The sequence below is a fragment of the Lycorma delicatula genome, chromosome 11 (genome assembly GCF_047948215.1).
Source record: "Lycorma delicatula isolate Av1 chromosome 11, ASM4794821v1, whole genome shotgun sequence".
NCBI lineage: Eukaryota > Metazoa > Arthropoda > Insecta > Hemiptera > Fulgoridae > Lycorma > Lycorma delicatula.
In genome coordinates this window covers 66564231-66583562 of record NC_134465.1, presented here as the reverse complement: position 1 = coordinate 66583562, position 19332 = coordinate 66564231, and the positions used below count along the sequence as shown (strand labels likewise).

Below are 19332 nucleotides of genomic sequence, written 5' to 3'. Positions count from 1 at the left end.
TTTTGTTAAAATGCGCTACGTAATCCCATGATAGTCATTAAGATGATTGTTGTTAGGAAGTGGTCGTTTATCGTTTGAATATACCAGATTAAGGCATGGATTCTTCATATCATCTCATGTAATGTTCAGAATGCCCTTCGGATTATTGTTATTGTGTGTCATATTCTTGACTGTGCACGTTATATGACTTATGTCATTAAAACTATTGATATTTTGGCAAAATTTATTTAATTTCCTAAAATCTATGCTATCTATGCTATTTGCTACTTGCAATCAAAAATAAAGTAAACATTTGTTCAGAGTTAAATGAAGATTAGAAGATAATCTATGTAGCTAGAAACCATAATTCAAGTTCATCAATATTGTTCAGCCTGTTAGAAGGAGAGTACAAGGAACACAAAGACAAAATTAATATGATAATGCAGTACCATTATATAATCTTCTACCATTAATAATCTTTCGCTAACAATTAATTTTATTTAGATATAAAACAGTAGATCTGACATTTTAATTAAAAATAATAATTATTATTATTAATAAAATATGTATAGTAATGATTTTTTATATTATTCTAATAATTTACTCTCTGGCTTCTATTTCTTTTTTTCATTTTGGAAGTTTAACGAAAAAATCTTGCATTAACTGGTTAACAGCATCAGGATCATCTTGTTGTACAAAATGTGTTGCATCTTTTATTATTTCAATTGAGAGATTTGGTATTATACGGTCAGTACCTATAATACTATCCACATGTATTGCTATATCTTTTTCACCAAATAATAATAATCCTGGCGGTAAATTTTTATCATCTTTTGGTATGGATTTTAAAAAGTTTTTATCTGGCATTAAATTTAGCATTAAATTTGCTCTGTAGTAATTTATTGGTGGTGTCAGTGCTCCTGAAAAAAAAAAAAAACAAGTTAATAGCTTTATACATTTTTTATTTTAATTTTCTCATTTAATTGCAACTGATACACAATTGTGTAATATTGGGATTGAGGAAAATATTTCTTTGTATTTTCCCAGTAGGATGGCTTTAGGATCGTATAACTTTGGTAATATTAATCATATTTGTTAACACTTACGTGCTTTTGAAAGGTGACATCTCTGAGTATTTTTAGTAAGTTTATGAGTATTGGAAAGTGTCCAACTGGAATTCATCACCTCCCACTCAAATGACATTGAGAAATTATAGAATGTATGTCAGCCCCATTAGTTCAACAATTATGCTGGTACAAATATATGTCTCCGTTATACATGTGAGACCGTCAAGTGTCAAAATAAATAGATTTTTTTGACAAGTCAATTAAGATTCAAAACAAAACCTTAAAGAAATATTTATCAATTGATTTCTATTTCCTATATTAGCAAATCCCATCTCATATGTTTCGTTATCAAAAACCATTCTGTATAATAAATTTTCTGTTAAAGATTCTGAATAAAGTTTTCTTTCCCAAAAGTAAGCGCACTACATAAAGAAAGGCTTTTGGGTGTTCTAATGGTATGAATGGGGGATGATGTATAATTGATTGGGTTATTTTTTATACATTATTTATTAGTACTTTACACATTATTTGTTCCAAACTTTTTTATGGCTGTGATATATGAAAACTAGAGTCAGAATTATGGGAGTAATAGTGTTCACTACACTGTTAGTCCTTGATGTAAATGAAGTGAAGATTTCAATTATAGACTTATAGGCTTAAACATCACCAGCGTTTCAAAAAGCTTGAAATGCTGGTATGCAACAGTATATAAACTTATTAAAAAAGGCAACGGGAAATCGCTTTGCAGGTAACCATGCACTAGTAAACCTAAAATTAGAGTTTGATATCTTGAGAGTGGCATGTCAGTTTTGTGACTGATTTTATCACATGTCAGATTACCTACAACCATTACACATGATTATGACACCTACCACACATTTTTAAACTGTTACTATCATTTAGGATATATTTTAGTTATCTATGGAATGAATTATTTTGTCTATTTATTGTTCTTTTAATGACCATCAAGAAAAACAAAAGTAAGTCAAAAGTCACTAGATAAAACAACAAAATGAGCTGACTTTTACTGTAATGAAGGTGAAGTCTTCATTAAAAAATTGAGAAGTGAATGGAGCATAATCTACAGCAGAAACTCCACAGTAGGGAAAGCTTAAAATATGTGAGTAAAAAAACACTTTTAGATAATTCTGATAAATGTATAAAGAAATATTGTCTTGTTTTTTAGTAAAAAAAATGTTACGCCTCCTGTTCAAAAAACTTTAACTAATTGTTAAAATAAAGAAACAGTTAAAAATTGGAAATAGAGTTATTTACTCTTTGAGTTCAAGTTATTTAATTGAAAGACCTCAGTATCAGCTGTTTTTGGGTGTATTTTTTTTTCTAAAAACTGATAATTTACTTAAAAGCATAATTCTCAAATAGAATTTAATTTTGAAACTTCTTTTTTGAATTCAGATAATACAAAGTACAGCTGTAAATAAGATATTAAATACATTTTTTGAAAAATTAAAAAAGAATTGAAAATAATTTAGTAATATTTTGTTATTCCTTGTAGAAAGTAACCCTATCATCATCTATACCAAGTTCAGATTTCTTATCACTTTATTCTTTCTTTAATTTACCCAAAATCACATTATCACAATAGCAATATTTTCCGTTACTTTTCACTAAAGTTTGAGCGTATATACTATCTATTGTTAATCATGTGCTCTACAACTAGTATTGAATAATATCTAAAAACTTTCAGAGGTGTAATGTTATGACAGAATTGATTACAAACCAAATACATGCGTCTCAAATAATTGTTTATCAAAATACTGTTAGTCTAACATTATGACCACACAAGTTGTTAATTTAAATATTAAAAAGTGTAAAATTTAAATATGAAATATAAAAATAAGTTAACTGAAAAATAAAAAATAAAAAACTGAAAAGTTAACTGAATTGTTACACGACATTACAATATTACATTCTTTGGTTTTTTGGTTTTGTCTGTCCTCAGTAATAGTAATAATGGCAATAAACAGGAATCAGATAATGAGTTACCTTGCCTATTTTAAAATACAATTAAAAAATAATTTGCTTCATTAACTGCAATTAATTATTTTTAGTAAGACATGCATTATGTATATTGTTTTATAATCAGTACTTATATGTCAGAACTGAATCAACTTTCTAAATGTACAATATAAAAAATAAGATTTGTTAATGCTGATATTTTTAATAAGAACATAAGAACATCTTTAATTCATGCCAGATCATAAACCATATTCCTCCCATGCAAACAAAGCTTAGTCCAATACAGTATTCAGTATTCAATTGTGACAAAGTTTAACAAGTATGAGTGGCATCTGAAATGAAATGCACACTGGAATGTATCAGAAGAACAAAATTTCATATAAAGTGACACAGGTGTTGCCATCTTTTAATTTCATTCCCCTGCTAACATTACAAAACTTGTTTACTTATGTCCTCATATTCTGTCAGTCACCATTATTATAGAATCAAGTATACCTGCTATGTTAATGCATCCTAATATGTAGAGAATGAATTTTTAATGGCAGAAAAAATGAACGTTAGTGACATTCATTGTCATCTAAAATGTTATTTACATTGATGAAACTGTTGACTGAAGTCTTTCAGCAGGCGAATAGTAGAATTTTGTACATTAAAAGCTGATAAAGCGAATATGGAGGATGAACCTCACCATAGTCCATTAGTTTTTATGACTGATGAGAAACACCAAAAAAAGCTGAATAAATGAATTTAAAATGATGCAAACTCATAGAAAGGAACAAACAACAAAAGGAATGTTAAGAACCGTTTCTGAAAAATATCATGACTTCCTTTTCAATATTGTAATGGGAAATGAAACTTGGGTACATCTTTATAACCCAGAAGAAAAACAGCAGAGCATATGGAATACTGGCATTCTGGTTCACCACAATAAAACAATTCAAAACATAATCCTCTGCAAAAAATTTTGTAAATTCTGAACATGTGTATGTGACTTACTTACTGTTACTATTTGGAAACCAGTTTGAAAGTAAATTCCCTTCAATAGATTATGACATTAAGACCCTTTAGGAGACCACAGAAGCAATAATACTAAAATACAATACTGCTTGGTCAAACACAACACACTCAACAGTCAAGATTCTTGTGAAGCTAAAATTTGAACCTATTCCTTTCTATCCATACTCAGCAGATTTCTTTCCTCATGATCTTTCTTATTTCTGCAATTAAAGAGAAATATTATTCATTTCATCATCGAAGATGAGTCATGGATCAAGGAAAGACTTCCAGCATTCTTCATTGACAAAATGAGCAAACTAGTTCACCATTGGGAGAAATGTGTAGTTGTAAGTGGTGATTGTTTAGAAAAATAAATGTAAGTTTTTGTAGCAAATGAAATGTGATTTTAAGCCATAATTGTTCCATTTGACTATTTCTTTTTATTTATGAGTGTGTGTTACATTTCCGCCATCCCTCATATGAATAATAAAAATAAATTATTACCAGGTTTAGCAAAAGTAAAACGGTAAGCTTCTTTATCCTCTTCATTGTATGGTGACACTTTTTTCTTAGTATAGAATATTACATTTAGAAATCTTAAATCTCTCAACTGTATAAATAACTCTGGCAAATATGGTATTTGAAAGAAAAAAAAGTACCTGTAAACAATAATAAAATTATTTTCATGTAATCTAAATTGCTGTTAAAATAATTTTTTTTATATTTATGTCTTAAAACTTATAGGTTTTATTCTAATTATAATGTAATTTTTTTATTTAGTATAGAATAACTTAACAATTTAAATAGTCTGGTCGATATTCTAAGAATCTTTACAAATTAAACACATTTTTTTTTTTTTGAATGGGAGGATGTATTTATAAAGAAATCTTTACAAATATATAATTTAAAAGTGTAAAACTTTCTTATTTGTTGATTATTTCCTTAAGTGAAGGCATCTGATAAATGATTTTAGGAAAATTTTTAAAACTTTAAGGAAATTAAACTGAAATAACGAGAAAGAAGACTTGAATGTTATCTGTATAAGAAACGGGTAGACCTGGAACAGAGTAAAAGATAAAGGGAATCTTTGATTAAGAAGAAGTATGTCAGGGAAGTTATTCTGAACCCTTTGATTTCTAACTTTATATGTAAAAGAAGTGGCACAGGAATTGAAGGACAAATTTAAGATTGCAATAGTTATCCGAAGACAAAAAAAGCTGTTCAGATTTTCTCATGACTATGTTTTTTTGGTAGAAATAAAAAATGAGTCTGAAGAAATACTAGATGGCATTGATTTAATGCTAATAAAGAAATTCAGTATGAAAATAAACAAGAATAATATAAAAGTAATTTAATATGATGAAAAGCAACATGATGAATTATATGTTTAGATAAATATAATATATTTATCTTACAATAGAAATTACAATTTTGTTAATCAGTTATTAAAAATAACAAGGATCGAAGTAAAGCAGAAATCAAAAGCGATTTGCATAAACAAGAAAAGCTTTAATGCAGACAAAACTCAAGTCTCTTAACAATTATTTTAAAATATGGAGAACTGGTGGGAAAGATTCTGATGTGGTTTTCACCTTTCTATAGAACATTTCTTAAGGAAGGTTTAGGTATGTGAAAAGAGGAAAATCTTCAACTTTATATATACAGTGTTTCTAAAATGATGGGCTGGCTGTACTTTTTCGGATTCTACTTGTAAAACTAAACAAAAAATATCCTTAGGAAAAATGGCAATTTCTCCTTCGTTCTCCCTGTGTCCACCATTTTATTATTTTTATATTAAAATTTGTATCTCAAGTTCAAATAGTTTAAAGTTCGAATAAATTTTTAAACTAACAAAAAATCATGACTTAAATACCGTCGCAAATTACAAAATGGTGGCCATGTTTATTTTCAATCCGTTATATCTCCATAAATATTCGTTTTTTCAAAATGTATGTTTCTGCTAAAATATTAAGCTTTTTATTTTCAACAAAATGACAATATTTTTTTGTTAGATCGGTCAACAAAGAGCCGAGTTATGGTGGGAAATTAATGTTGTAATTTTGTGTCTGTTTTAGTGTCCTCCACTTTGTGTTCAATTTGATTAAATATTCTTTTTATTTTTGTTAATTCTAGTATTGTAAATTAGTATCAAATTATTTAATATTAAATTTTATTGTGAGAAAATTATTACTTAATTTGATACTAGAGTTAACAATAAATAAAAACAATTAATATTTAATCAAATTGAATGCAAAGTGGAGCTCATGAAAATTACAACATTAATTTAAATACATCAATTTTCACCATATCTTGATTATTTGTTATCACATTTTAAAACATAAAACTTCATTTTCTTCAAAATAAAAGGCTTTATATTTTAGCAAATTTTGATAAAACTAATATTTATGGAGAAATATGGGATTGAAAAATAAACACGGCTGCCATTTTGTAAATTGCAAAGGTATATAAGTCATAATTTTTTGCTATGTTATAACTATTACCAAGACGTTTACCATATCACTAATGTGTTCCTCTATCCGAACTTGAGATATAAATTTTTATATAAAAATAATAAAATGACGGACAGGGAGAGAATGAAGGAGAAACTGCCATTTTTCCTAAGGATATTTTTTGTTTGGTTTTAAAAGCAGTATCTGAAACAGTATAGCCATCCTGCCATTTTAGAAACATTTTGCATATGAGTTTCAAATGTTTACTTTTTAAAATAGGTTCCCTGACTCAAAAGATTAGACAAAATGTATATTCCATAAATTATGTTACAGAATAAGTTAAAAAAACTAATTTGATTCCTTAGCAAAATATTGTATTTGCAGGCTCGGCTAGTGTGCAAGAACAAACTATATTGTACCAACTTTAAGAACTATTTGAAAGAAGATATTTTTCTGTAATAAAGAAAAGAGGCTTTGCACCTGGACGCAGCAGTTAGACGCAATACATCAATGGATTAGAAAGAATTCTTAAAAATTTTATATATAATATAGTATTTAATGGTTGGAAGACCCTGGTCAATAGGAAAAACAAAAAGAAAAAGACATGTAATGTGGTGTTACAGGAAGTAGTAATTGAAAATTAGATGGGTTGATAAAGTATGTAATAGAGAGATCTTAAGATGAATGGGAGGAGAGAAGAGAAACTTTGTTAGAATCTTCTAAACATTCAAGTCAGATTGTTAGGGTGTATTTACTACAAAAAGAAAATGCTTATATTCAATATAACATATCTATCTTATTAACAATTTATTGAGAAATATTAAGGTTTACCCCATATTATAAACTTTAAACCTTTTTTCTGTATAATTATAGTTTCAATCTATGCGTATTTCATGAAATTCTGTAACAGTTGCAATAAATCACTCTACAAAGGACTCCATTTTCATAAAGCATCTTCACAACCTGTTTAAAGGAAATCAATTGATTTCCTTTAAAACTGCTATAATTTCAGAGATAAATGAGATTTCATTTCATAAATGAGTACCGTTTTAATTAAATATAGAACACTACACAGACCTTATATTTTTAGTTCAAATTTTTCATTGTAGGGAATTATGAATCAAATTTTATGCTTTCAAGTTAGTGACTGATTAATACTATACTTAATTATGTTATTAAAAAATTACCACTGAACTAAAACAAGGAAGAGTATCATATCAAATCAGTCAAATGACTGATAACTTTATGATAAATAAATACAATATTTAATAATGTTTTGCTTAAACTCTTTTTAACAAATTTTTAGGCTTATTTTAATCATTTTGTGTCTGGATGACCACTTCTAAATTCACATTTCAGGGAATGGATGGTAGTGTTAAACTTACCATATTAATATCCAATACGATTTTTGCAGGATCTTCAGTTGCTATTGAATTCTATAAATACATTAAAACCTATTCATTTTATAATTTGTCAATTTGGTTGTGAATATCAACTATTGGATATTAATATGGTAAGTTTAACTTATCTAATTACTGGTGGTTTATATTTGATACGCTAGAATCAAACATCATATGATCCAAGGATCATATGATGCTCACATGATCTGATGGACCGTCTGCTATTCGCAGTGAGACTTAGAAAAAAGTGGTGTCCTCTGACCTTAGCATGCTGTGTGCAAGGGTTACATCTGGTTAGGAAACAGTACCATCGCTGCAGTAGCATCAATGATGTGGTTGTGGAATACCACAAGCGCATGGTAGATGTACCAGCAAGTACATGGAAAATATGTTCATGCCATCAAGGAAGCCAAACTCAAATGTTGGCAAGACATGTGCCAAATGTATATAATCAAATGTTGACTACATGCGCGAGATGCAGGGTAGGCAGCCCCTGGCAGCTTGTGAAATCATACTACTGGCCAAAGCCATTGCACATTCTGTCTAGTGTCTGATGTGGGTTTGGTGGCCAAGACCACATTTTAATACCTGTGGCAACTTACCAGGCATTTCTGTTTACTCTATTTCCAGATGCTCTGAAGGGTGAAGCAGAATCGGCGTTAGGGTGGATGGACACCCTTTCCTGACATGCAGGCTGTGGATTCTGTTGATACAGACTGGGTGATTTCTCTAATGGCAATGAGAAATTTACTAGGATTGACCAACTTGACCCAGATTTTTTCACCATCTTTTGCTTGTCATAAGAGAGTCACTTGGTAGATTGTTCTCAGGGTGCCTTACCTGGGGTTGCTTTCTCACTTGTTGGAAGCTGGTTATGTTGAGGGTGGTCTTAAAACCTGGAAGCGATCCTAGTGAGGTCAGCAGTTATCAACCCATCAGCCTCTTGCTGGCTCTCGGTAAGTTGCTGGTAAGACTGGTTGTGGAACGGCTCCAGGGAAGCATCGATATGAATGGAAAGCATTGATATGATCACTTCCTTCCTTGTGTTGGAGTTCTAGCCTCTATGAGTTTTGGAATGTCGCAATGTTCCTGAAGCCCTGCAGGTCGTGGTCTGAGACTATTTATCTATCTGCATGGCTCTGTTCACAAAGACGCATGCCTAGTTGTGGAAAAATTTGTAACCAGGGGAAGCCCACAAGGTTTCATTCTAATCCCCTGCTGTGGAACCTGATTTTTGACGGATTTCTGAGACTGACATTCCCAGAACGGGTCACGGCCCAGGCTTTCACCGATGACTGTCTATTTCAGTTCATGGTAAAAAAAATTAATGACCACAACTGGAAGAAAGAGTGCAGGTGGCCTTGTCAGCTGCAGAAGGCTGAATGGACAATCAAAATTTAAAAAATTTCTGTGCCAAGACAATGTATATGCTTCTGAAGGGAGCAGACAAATTACCATACAGTCGAAACCCCCACATTAAATATAAAGTCTGTGTAATCAGTCAAGTTAGGGTTCAAAATTACCTAGGTGTTTTGTTTGACGAAATGTTGCTGTTTAGGCACATATTAAACAAGTAGTGGTGAATGCCGTCTCTGTAATGCACAAGCTTAGAAGTATTGGTCAAAAGGATTATGGGCTGTCGGGCCGTTAATTGTACATGGTGAATTGTGGTGTCTTCGAGAGTATCATCACTTTGCTATTTTTGTTATTGTTTTAATTTAAAATAATTACATCAGAACAATGTAATTTTTTTAAATTTGCTTCAGAAAATTCCTAAATAATTTTTTGCTATATCTGAAAAATTACGTTTTTGGAATATGCTATGTTGGATTTTAGCGAACTAATTTCATATTATATCGAAAATTCATTTTACTTTTTTTTGGACTTGCGAGTAACTGATAAATTTTAACTTTTTACTTATTCAGGAACTGGATAATCTGTAATGAATGAGTCAGTGACGGTTGTCAAATTTATATAGTTCAACTTTTTTTTTTCTTTAATTTATATTGAAATGATAAAAAAAAAATACCATATTATTTTTTCAATTACTTAAAAATTATATTAAAGCCTAACTCATAAGCCTACCATAATTTCCATTATTCTATTCAAATGTATACTACCTATTATTAGTCTTCCTATTCTTCCTAATCTTCCTATTATTAGTCATAATGGAAATTATGGTAGGCTCATAAGCCTACCATAATTTCCATTATTCTATTCAAATGTATACTACCTATTATTAGTCTTCCATATCCCTAGTATGGATTCAGTGAGTGTGAAAACCATTATGCACGAGACACTCTGGACTGGAAAGAAAGGATACTGAATGTAGATGAGATGTGGAGAAATTGTCGAACTGGAAATGAGATTAACAGTGGTATGGATATTAGGGCTTCAAGCTTTCCATTAGGCATCCATCCGATCAAATATTTTATGAAAGTTTGGGTTTCTGGATGGGGCTAAAATACAATATACTAGCATTTTTTTTCACTGTATATGCATGAAAGTTAAAAGTGGTAGTGTGGTATAGAAAATAGTCAAAGTATTTGAAAAATTTCAAATCTGAAGCAGATTAGAATCCAAAATATCAGATGGAATACAGATATATTTCCAAACCATTTTAAAAATATTTTGGAAAAGAAAGGATTGTAGACATGCTTCAATCTAGTTGAATAGCAAATAAAAAAAATTAATTCTAATATATAATTACATCTAGTTATATTACCATGACATCCTTAATTGTGTAAAACTAGTTGAAATAAATTTTCTAAATATAATGGGATGTGGTGCATTCATTATTACATACTGTCTACCATTTGACTGTAAATCATGACAAAGAACCATGCAATTATGCCACCCCAATCATGAGCTACTATTGTGGCTTTTTCATGTCCTGAAATGATTGAAATACAAAAATATTTAGTATTAGTTTCTAAAAAAAAAAAAACAAAACAAAAAACACAAATAAAACAATTAAATATTAGATGTCACAGACCATTATATAACAAATTTTTTATGTTGTTGTTTTATTAATAAAGCTCAAAAGGAAAAACTTTGCTTTTATAAAATAGAAAAAAAAGTTTTTCCAAAAAGTAACACCAAATATTTTAATATTGCTTCCTGAAGTTATGTTCATTAATTAATTAAAATAAAATAGAAACCAAAGAATGTAGTTTTATGAAATTGCTAAAAGTAGATATAAATTACATCTTTATATGTAATCAATGATTTAGAAATCAAAAGCATAATTTCAAACATGTTATAGGTGTTAATTATTACAACCGTAATTGTTGTAGATGACCTAATGTGAGTTACAATTCATTCTGAGAATTTAAGCATTCTCAAAAATAATAAGCATCCCATGTCGGCCATGTCCCATGTCTTACTAACGAAAGTAAGATAAGAAGTTATTTCCTGTAATCTGCTTCATTAATTAAATGTATGGCTGCATATCAACATGCCAAGTTTTACAGACATTTATATGACATTCAGCTCTATGAATGAAACTTTCTCTGTTCATTGTAGGGACTGGCTATGTAATGAACATCACGATTAAGAGAGAGACTTAGATTGGTGCTTTTTGTATGTCATGTACTTACTTTATAGTGGATGGGCCATATATAAACTTGGTCTCAGCCATCTGACACAATATGTGTCAGAAGATAAAGTGTCAGTTGAAAGAAGTCTTTTTTAAGCCTTATTTAAATATTGACTTTTACAAGTCATGAGGTTAAAAGCAGCTACCAACAATTTATTAACCCTGGTCCTGAGTAAGTTCTGGTCCAGAGTATGCTACTCTGATAGCAGATTGTCTTTCTTAATTCCAGCCTGGCAATATTTTAAGTAAAGATATAGCCAAAATTGATAAACTCAAATTTTTGAAGTCAGGCTTTTATTTGAATTTTAATATATTTGTTGTTTTTCATTTGTATAAGGGAGCTTTTACATTCCCTTCTTGATTAGTTCTACTTTATTTATAAATTATTTACAATCTGATTCAAACCTGATACAAAAACCATGAAAGCATCCTGACATTGATTATACATTTTGTTAAGTTACGATAATTTTATATTACTGTTACTGTTCATTAATACTTGTTATTTGTAGGTAATTATAATTTTAGGATCCTATTAGAAGCATCCAACTTTTAAATTCTAGCAGTAAATGTAATATAAGTGCTGTCATGTTACTTAGATATTATAGTAATTCAAAAAAAATATATATTTACCTAAAGCATTAATAAGATTTTTTACATCTTCAACAAGGTATTTTATCTGATAATACTTTCTTCCAGCTGGTTTCTCAGAATCACCATATCCCCGTAGATCTGGTGCAAATATCCTATGCAGTTAAATTTAATTAAATGTTAATAAAAATACCATTGTGCATTGTTAAATATTTTAAAAAAAGGCCTATCGACTTAGTCTAATGGAAAATTAATTTTTCCAAATCAGTTGTTAACAGCTGATTATCAAAGCCGATGGTTCTAAGGTTCAAATCCTAGTAAAGTAAATTGCTTTTATATGGATTTGAATGCTAGACAGATTACTGGTGTACTTCAGTGGTTGGAGTTCAATTAACCACATGTCTCAGGAATGGTCGACCTGAGTCTGTACAAGATTTCACCTCATTTACAAATAATATATATCATCCTCATCTCACTGGGCCATGGGGAGGGTTTGCTTATTGTTCACTAGTTGAACAGATATACACATTAGAAAAATAAAAAAATATTTAAATAGCAATATTAAATTAATCATATTAACAATTTTTTTTACCTTTATAATTTGTTCTTCATGTTACAGTCACAATAAAGGAAAAACTCTTACAGTAAGTAGCTAATGTTCTTTAACTAACTATAATTAAACATTGAGCTGTTTCTAATTGTATCTTTACAATTATTAATGTTGCTCTTAAATAGTAGTATAGCTGTGGTTATTAAATGCTAATAAAACCAACAGCATGTGGTGAATCTGCACCTGACATTGTTTAATTTTGCTAAGATACATGAATCAGTTTATTAAACAAACATGGCTTCAACAACTGACAAAATCAAAAAAGGTGGAGGTAGATTTCACCAGTGCAAATATATTTCCATCTTAATACAAAAGATTTCCATCTTAGAAAAACTTCAAATTTACTCAACACGACAATGGTTGCATGAGAAAAAAAGTTTCTCATGTTTAGCATACAAGCCCCATCTTCTTACAATTCCAGAAAAATTTTGTTCATACCTTACCGTAAGGGTTGGTCATATCAAAAATTGTTTCAGACAAAAGTTTTAGGTAATGTTTGGATCACTTTAAACTGATACGATGCTGTGCCTATTAAAGGAAGTATGATTTTTTGTCTTCAAAAACCCATTTTTCCACCCCCTGGGCCAATGGTTGGTTATATCAAAAAACATTCCTTATTAAGTTTTAGGCTCTTATTCAAAACCAACCAGGTTGGTCTAGTGGTGAACTAGTCTTACCAAATCAGATGATTTGGATGTAGAGAGTTCCAGCGTTCAAGTCCTAGTAATGTCAGTTATATTTATACGGATTTGAATACTAGATCGTGGATACCGGTGTTCTTTGGTGTTTGGGTTTCAATTAACCACACATCTCAGGTATGGTATAACTGAGACTGTACAAGACTTACATTTATAAATTATTTCGAGATATATATTTATGAACTCTTTTTTATCCGGTAATTTACAATTTGGTAGTATATTTTGAAGTACGTGCCCAGACAGTACATAACACGTTTTGCTAAAATAGTTTTATTTTATAGAAATATAAGTTATCCAAGTACAAAATATGGTTGGCACTCTTAGGAAAAATACGACACAATATTACCACTGTATTCCAATATCTTTTTCCCCTGGTAGTCTTGTACCACTTCCCTTTCCTGAATAATATTCAAATCTATATGCGGGCCCTATAGTGTTAAAGAGCACAAATAATTTATAATCTACCTGAACGGTAATTACCGGATGCTAAACAGGAAAAAGAAGAAAAGGCCCACATTCAAAGAATAGTAGGAACCTTTAAACGAGTTTGATATTTTACTTAATAAAAACGTTATAGATATTTTGTTTTATCGAAAAAGCCCCCTCTATTTCCACCATCATGGCCCAATTTTGCCCATTAACGAACTCGACAGGGATTTTAGGTCGTTGTCTATTATGTATCAATTTGAAAATGATTGTCGCAAAATTATGACAGTTATCGTGTCCACAAGAAAGTGAAATATATATATAAGAGGGACATTCAATAATTAAAGAGACAAATTGATGTAGAAATGAAACAATTTGAAGGAGGAGTTTTGTACTTTCACGACTTTGGATTGGCATCATTGGGATGAGCTTGGAACAGCTGAGGAATAAAAATTGTTTGGTTTATAACCTCAAATATTGCATTTAACGATGACGTGCTGCTTGAAGTTTCCACATTAGTTGAGCAACGTTCAGTGATCTGTTTTTTGCATTCCAAGGTGAAAAACCGGCTGAAATCTTTTCTCGAGTGATTATAAAGTGTGTAATTAAAATGCAGTTTAATCGTAGTAATATAAGTGCTCTGAGACAGTAAAAAGTGATCTATATGAGACACTTTTGAAAAGTTAAAATTTAAAAGCACTCATGATCAAGTGATAAAATAATTTATTGTGAAAACTAGTTGAAATGAATCTGTGTTGTTAAAAACAATAAAAATTAATTAACCAATAAATAATCTACAAGAAAATAATGAAGGTAAGCTTATTTCTTCCAGTGTTATGTTAGCATTTAGTGTAAGTAGGGAACATGCGTGATAGCATAGCCTTCTAATAAGGAATTAAATGTAGGACCTCTAATACATGTTGCATTTCTACTACGTACGTAGAGTATTTTTTTTTTTTTTAATAAAAAATGCCATTTTAAAAATATTTTTCCCTAATTTTTGGTATTTTAATAATATAATATGCTTTATATGTTTATTTTTTAAGATGAAAACAAAAAATCATTTATTTAAGAGTTAACTTAAATATTATCACTTTCAAATCTTTCAATCATTTCCACAGCAAATTCTTTTATAGCAGTATGAACTAGTGGTATAATGTGCTGCAATATTTGTAATTTATAATGTCGCGATTTTAATCATTTCAAAACATGAACGGTAGTTCACGGAAGATTTAACTCGTACGCTGCACTTAGAATTGAATTTCCAGGTCTGTGAACAAAAGACTGATGAATGGTCTGTTTTTCATCTGATGTACTAGGCTTGCCTGCACTTATGTTGAATACTGCCAGTTTCTTTAAATTTATCACGCCATACACGAATACTTGTTCTAGAGGGAGGCTTTAAGTTATACAGAGTTCTAAAATTGCATCAAACTTTTATGTCGTATTTTGTTCAATAATCTACTCTACACACAGTGCTTTCATCTGTGAATTCATAGCGACTGACGACATATGCAGTTACGTATGAAGTGCTATGTAGTATTTGCAGAGGAAAACTTTGAGTTACCCGTTAAAGAGAGCCCAACCATTCACTGATAGCACTATCACTTTTTTTTTAATAAGACATCCAAATTGTTCAGATAATTCTTGGACACTACTCCATATGAAAAAAAAAAAAAAAAAATATATATATATATATATATATATATATATATTGGTGCCGATATTAATATTCAATATCACAATATTTATATTTTATTTAGTTTTTAAATGATTAAAGTTTGCAATAATATTATTTTATTTTAAATTAATTTAAAAAAAATATTTTCACCTTAATTGTTTAAATTATATTTTATAATTCTTTTTGACAGATTTCACCAAAAAACTTAACATATCATATAATATAACCAAACTAAAAGAGTGGCAAGATGTATGATATAGGTCTATGAAATTAACCCATCGGTTTGGTCTAGTAGTTAACGCGTCTTCCCAAATCAGCTGATTTGGAAGTCGAGAGTTACAGTGTTCAAGTCCTAGTAAAGCCAGATATTTTTACATGGATTTGAATACTAGATCGTGGATACCGGTGTTCTTTGGTGGTTGGGTTTCAATTAACCACACATCTCAGGAATGGTCGAACTGAGACTGTACAAGATTGCACATTCATACATATCATCCTCTGAAGTATTACCTTATGGTGATTAAAAAAAAAGTCAACTGTACCTGAGATATGTGGTTAATTGAAACCCAATTGCCATAGAATACCAGTATCCATTATCTGAATGTGTTAAACAATAAAGTCATTAAGATAACTTAATATCCCTCCCCTGATGGGGAGCTCCCAAATTTAAAAAAATTTAATTTTTTTTTAAAAATTAATTTTAATTTATTTAATCAGTTTATTTATTTATTCAATTTTAATCATTAAAAAAGCCTGCTGTTGCATGAGCCTCCAAATTTTACAAAAATTAAAAACATAAAATTGTGATTAAACTAATTAATTTTGTGATTAAACTTGCTGGCTATGCCACACAGTTTTTCCAAAACTGAATTACATCTTGACCGATGAGGACAGGAAAGTTATGGAATTGACTTCTGAATTTTCTTTATTTTTATTTTATAAATGCCCGTAGAAATACCTTTTTTTAAATATCACTGTGTAAATATTATCATTTCTTTTATTTACTTTTTTATACATTATTTCTTATATATTCAATGATTATGGTCGTTAAACTATCAAAATGGTCATATAGTTTAAATTTTAAGTTAAAAAGTTATTATAAATCGCTTTTTAGTATTTTCTCGTTTTCCAATGTATAAAAATAAATTAGTATCCTTTTGTGTGGGAAATTATATATATAAGAGAATGAATAAATAAATAATTAAACTTAACTTTTCAAGCATAAAAAATATTAGCAATTGTCATTTGCATACAGCTTAAAATTTATGGTGATTTTTACTTAATTTATTTATTTATTCATTTTCTCACACTGACTTTTTGTTTAAAAAAGAGAAAATTAAATGATGCTTAACTTTTCCTGAGAAAATCAAAATAATTGAAAATAATAAACACTACTTATTGCCTTGATTTGTTTATGTTGGCTATGAAATTACATAATTATTCTATTAGTATGATCCCATAATCTATTAAAATTAAAATATATATATATTCTTTTCTTATTCTGTGGGACCTCCAGATGAAAGGCCAAGACACTACCACTTGCATCACAGAAGCTGGCATAACCTAAATATATTACAACGTATTTACCAAGGTGGACGTTGATGGTACTTACTATTTACTTATATAATACTAATAATTTCTTTTTTTTTTAAATTTGTTTAGGGAATATCTTAAATAAAGACTTAAATATACATAACTGACCAAAAGTCCTTTGAAAATTGTTTTATTTGATGACGCCATGAATACCAGAATTCTGGGAATCCGTGTAACATAATCATTAATGGTTTAGTGGGATCGCCTTTTTCAACATAGTGCAGTTTTACATTTTGTAAACAAATAAAATGTAATGAAAATATTAAAATTTGCAGTAAGAAATCAAAAGACACAGTTGTAATATATATATATCATACAGGTGGAGCAGAGAAATAGGATGGTTCTAAAACTTATATTATTCGGCCAATTTGAGTGGGTAAGCAGGGCGGATGGGGACATTCTGTTCTTTTGTTCATAGCATTTCACTTTCAGTCGGCATCATGCAGTCGTGTACGTTAAAGCATTGTGTTTTTGCATGCGACTGTTTGTGAAGAATGATAAATCAGTGACCACAGTCAGTGTGAGTTTTGACGCATATTTAATATCCACCGTGACTTTGTTACCACTTGTAACACAATATTATATTAGCTTAATAATGTTTGTTCAGAATGCTCACTGAAGAAAAACAAACCATCAGGTGCCCTCCACGTACAGTACATACTTCAGAAAATGTGGAAAAGGTTAGAGCAACAATGTTTATGAAGTCCAGGCCGCTGTACTCGGAGACATGTTGAGAAACTTCAAATCAGCCATTGCTTGGTGAGGCAAATTTAATATGAAGAACTACATTATCATCCATACAAGTAAGCGGTTGTGCAGAAGATAAAAGAAACAAATTACCTTCAGCGACTGAATTTTGCATCCACTACGTAATCACTTTATGTGGAAAATGAAAACATTGTCTTGTTGATGACTGATAAACCTCATTTTCACCCAAGAGGTGAATTTGCCAATAAGCTTTTTTCAGAAAAAAATAACAATTTCATGATAAATTAAAAACCATCATATTTCCTTGCTTCACTCTACATGTGTGTGTGTGTGTGTGTGTGTGCGCGCGCGCGCGTGTGTGTGTGTGTATGTATATATCATCATTATCTCTGATATATATTACAGTTTTCATTTATTCGCTTATTTTATTAAGATTTCAAATGCCTTCTTTATAATATTCGTAGTCAATGCTTACTTTTTCTTTATCACATTGTTCATATTTTATGCGTACCTATTTTCATTAATGTAATCGTGAATATATTTATAATGTAAAAATTATCACCTTTGTCTTAAAAACAATAGTCACCTCTGTTAGAACTGAACTTAATTACATGGAAAAAATTCACCTCTGTTAGAACAGAAAACAAAACTGTTTTCCTGTATCTCAATACAATACATAATAGTTATGTTACGATATACTATAATGGTAACTGGAGTGGTTTTATATCCTTTTCCTGATAATTTTAATAAATTACTGACCCATTTAATGTTTCTTTCTACTGATTTTTTTTTTTACTGACCCAATTGATTTTTATTATAATTTATTTAAAATGCAATTAATAAATTTTCTCTGACAAACAATATTTTTTTTGAATTTTTAAATAATTTCAATAAAAACAAAGAAAAAGTGTTCAAAAAACTCCATGGTTTTACATTAAATTTACTTTTTAATTATGAATTACAAATAAATGTATTTTATTACATGGAAGTGAAACTAAGTTTTTTTACCTCTTAATCTAAATCAATATAAGCACCGCTTATAGCACCTACTCACATCAAACCGATAATTCACCTCATTCCACACTCTCGTGAGCATGTCTGCAGGAATTGCTTCAACAGCTGCTGTTATTCTTTCCATCAAATTTTACATCGTAATATAAGTATAATTTTTAATGATCAATTTACAATAAACTTTTGAAAAGTAGACATATTTTTAAACAACCACAAGATTTACATAATTATCCCTACTTTTAATCTAGATGCAAATTACAATGGTTTTTGGTATTTCATTTTTTTAAATACACTTTTAATCCATTTTACTTTAACGTGTCTTCATGTACATCACTATAACACAGATTATTATTTTAGATATAATCTGGAAATATTTCAAGGTTTATTACTTACATCATTCACATAATCGACACGCGTTTGTTACTGATTGATAGGTTATAACGATCAAATTGAAAAATCATCACAGTTACTTAAGATATATGTTTGAAATTTAATAAAAAAGACCCCCAAATAATAATGAACACGGTTCCGGGAGGTGCCTTTGCCT

General features: G+C 29.7%; 1 long non-coding RNA gene and 1 pseudogene across 1 annotated transcript in view; one reads left to right on the top strand and one right to left on the bottom strand.

Annotated features, from left to right (window-relative positions):
* Positions 1-606: 606 nt before the first annotated feature.
* Positions 607-12970, bottom strand: LOC142331962 (epoxide hydrolase 4-like; annotated as a pseudogene).
* Positions 12971-14260: 1290 nt separating this feature from the next.
* The window catches only part of LOC142332530 (uncharacterized), a 31404-nt gene continuing 26332 nt past the window's right edge, over positions 14261-19332 (top strand). The window contains exon 1 of the long non-coding RNA XR_012758316.1: positions 14261-14605. This is a non-coding gene — a long non-coding RNA (uncharacterized LOC142332530). The remainder of the gene's footprint in view (positions 14606-19332) is intronic.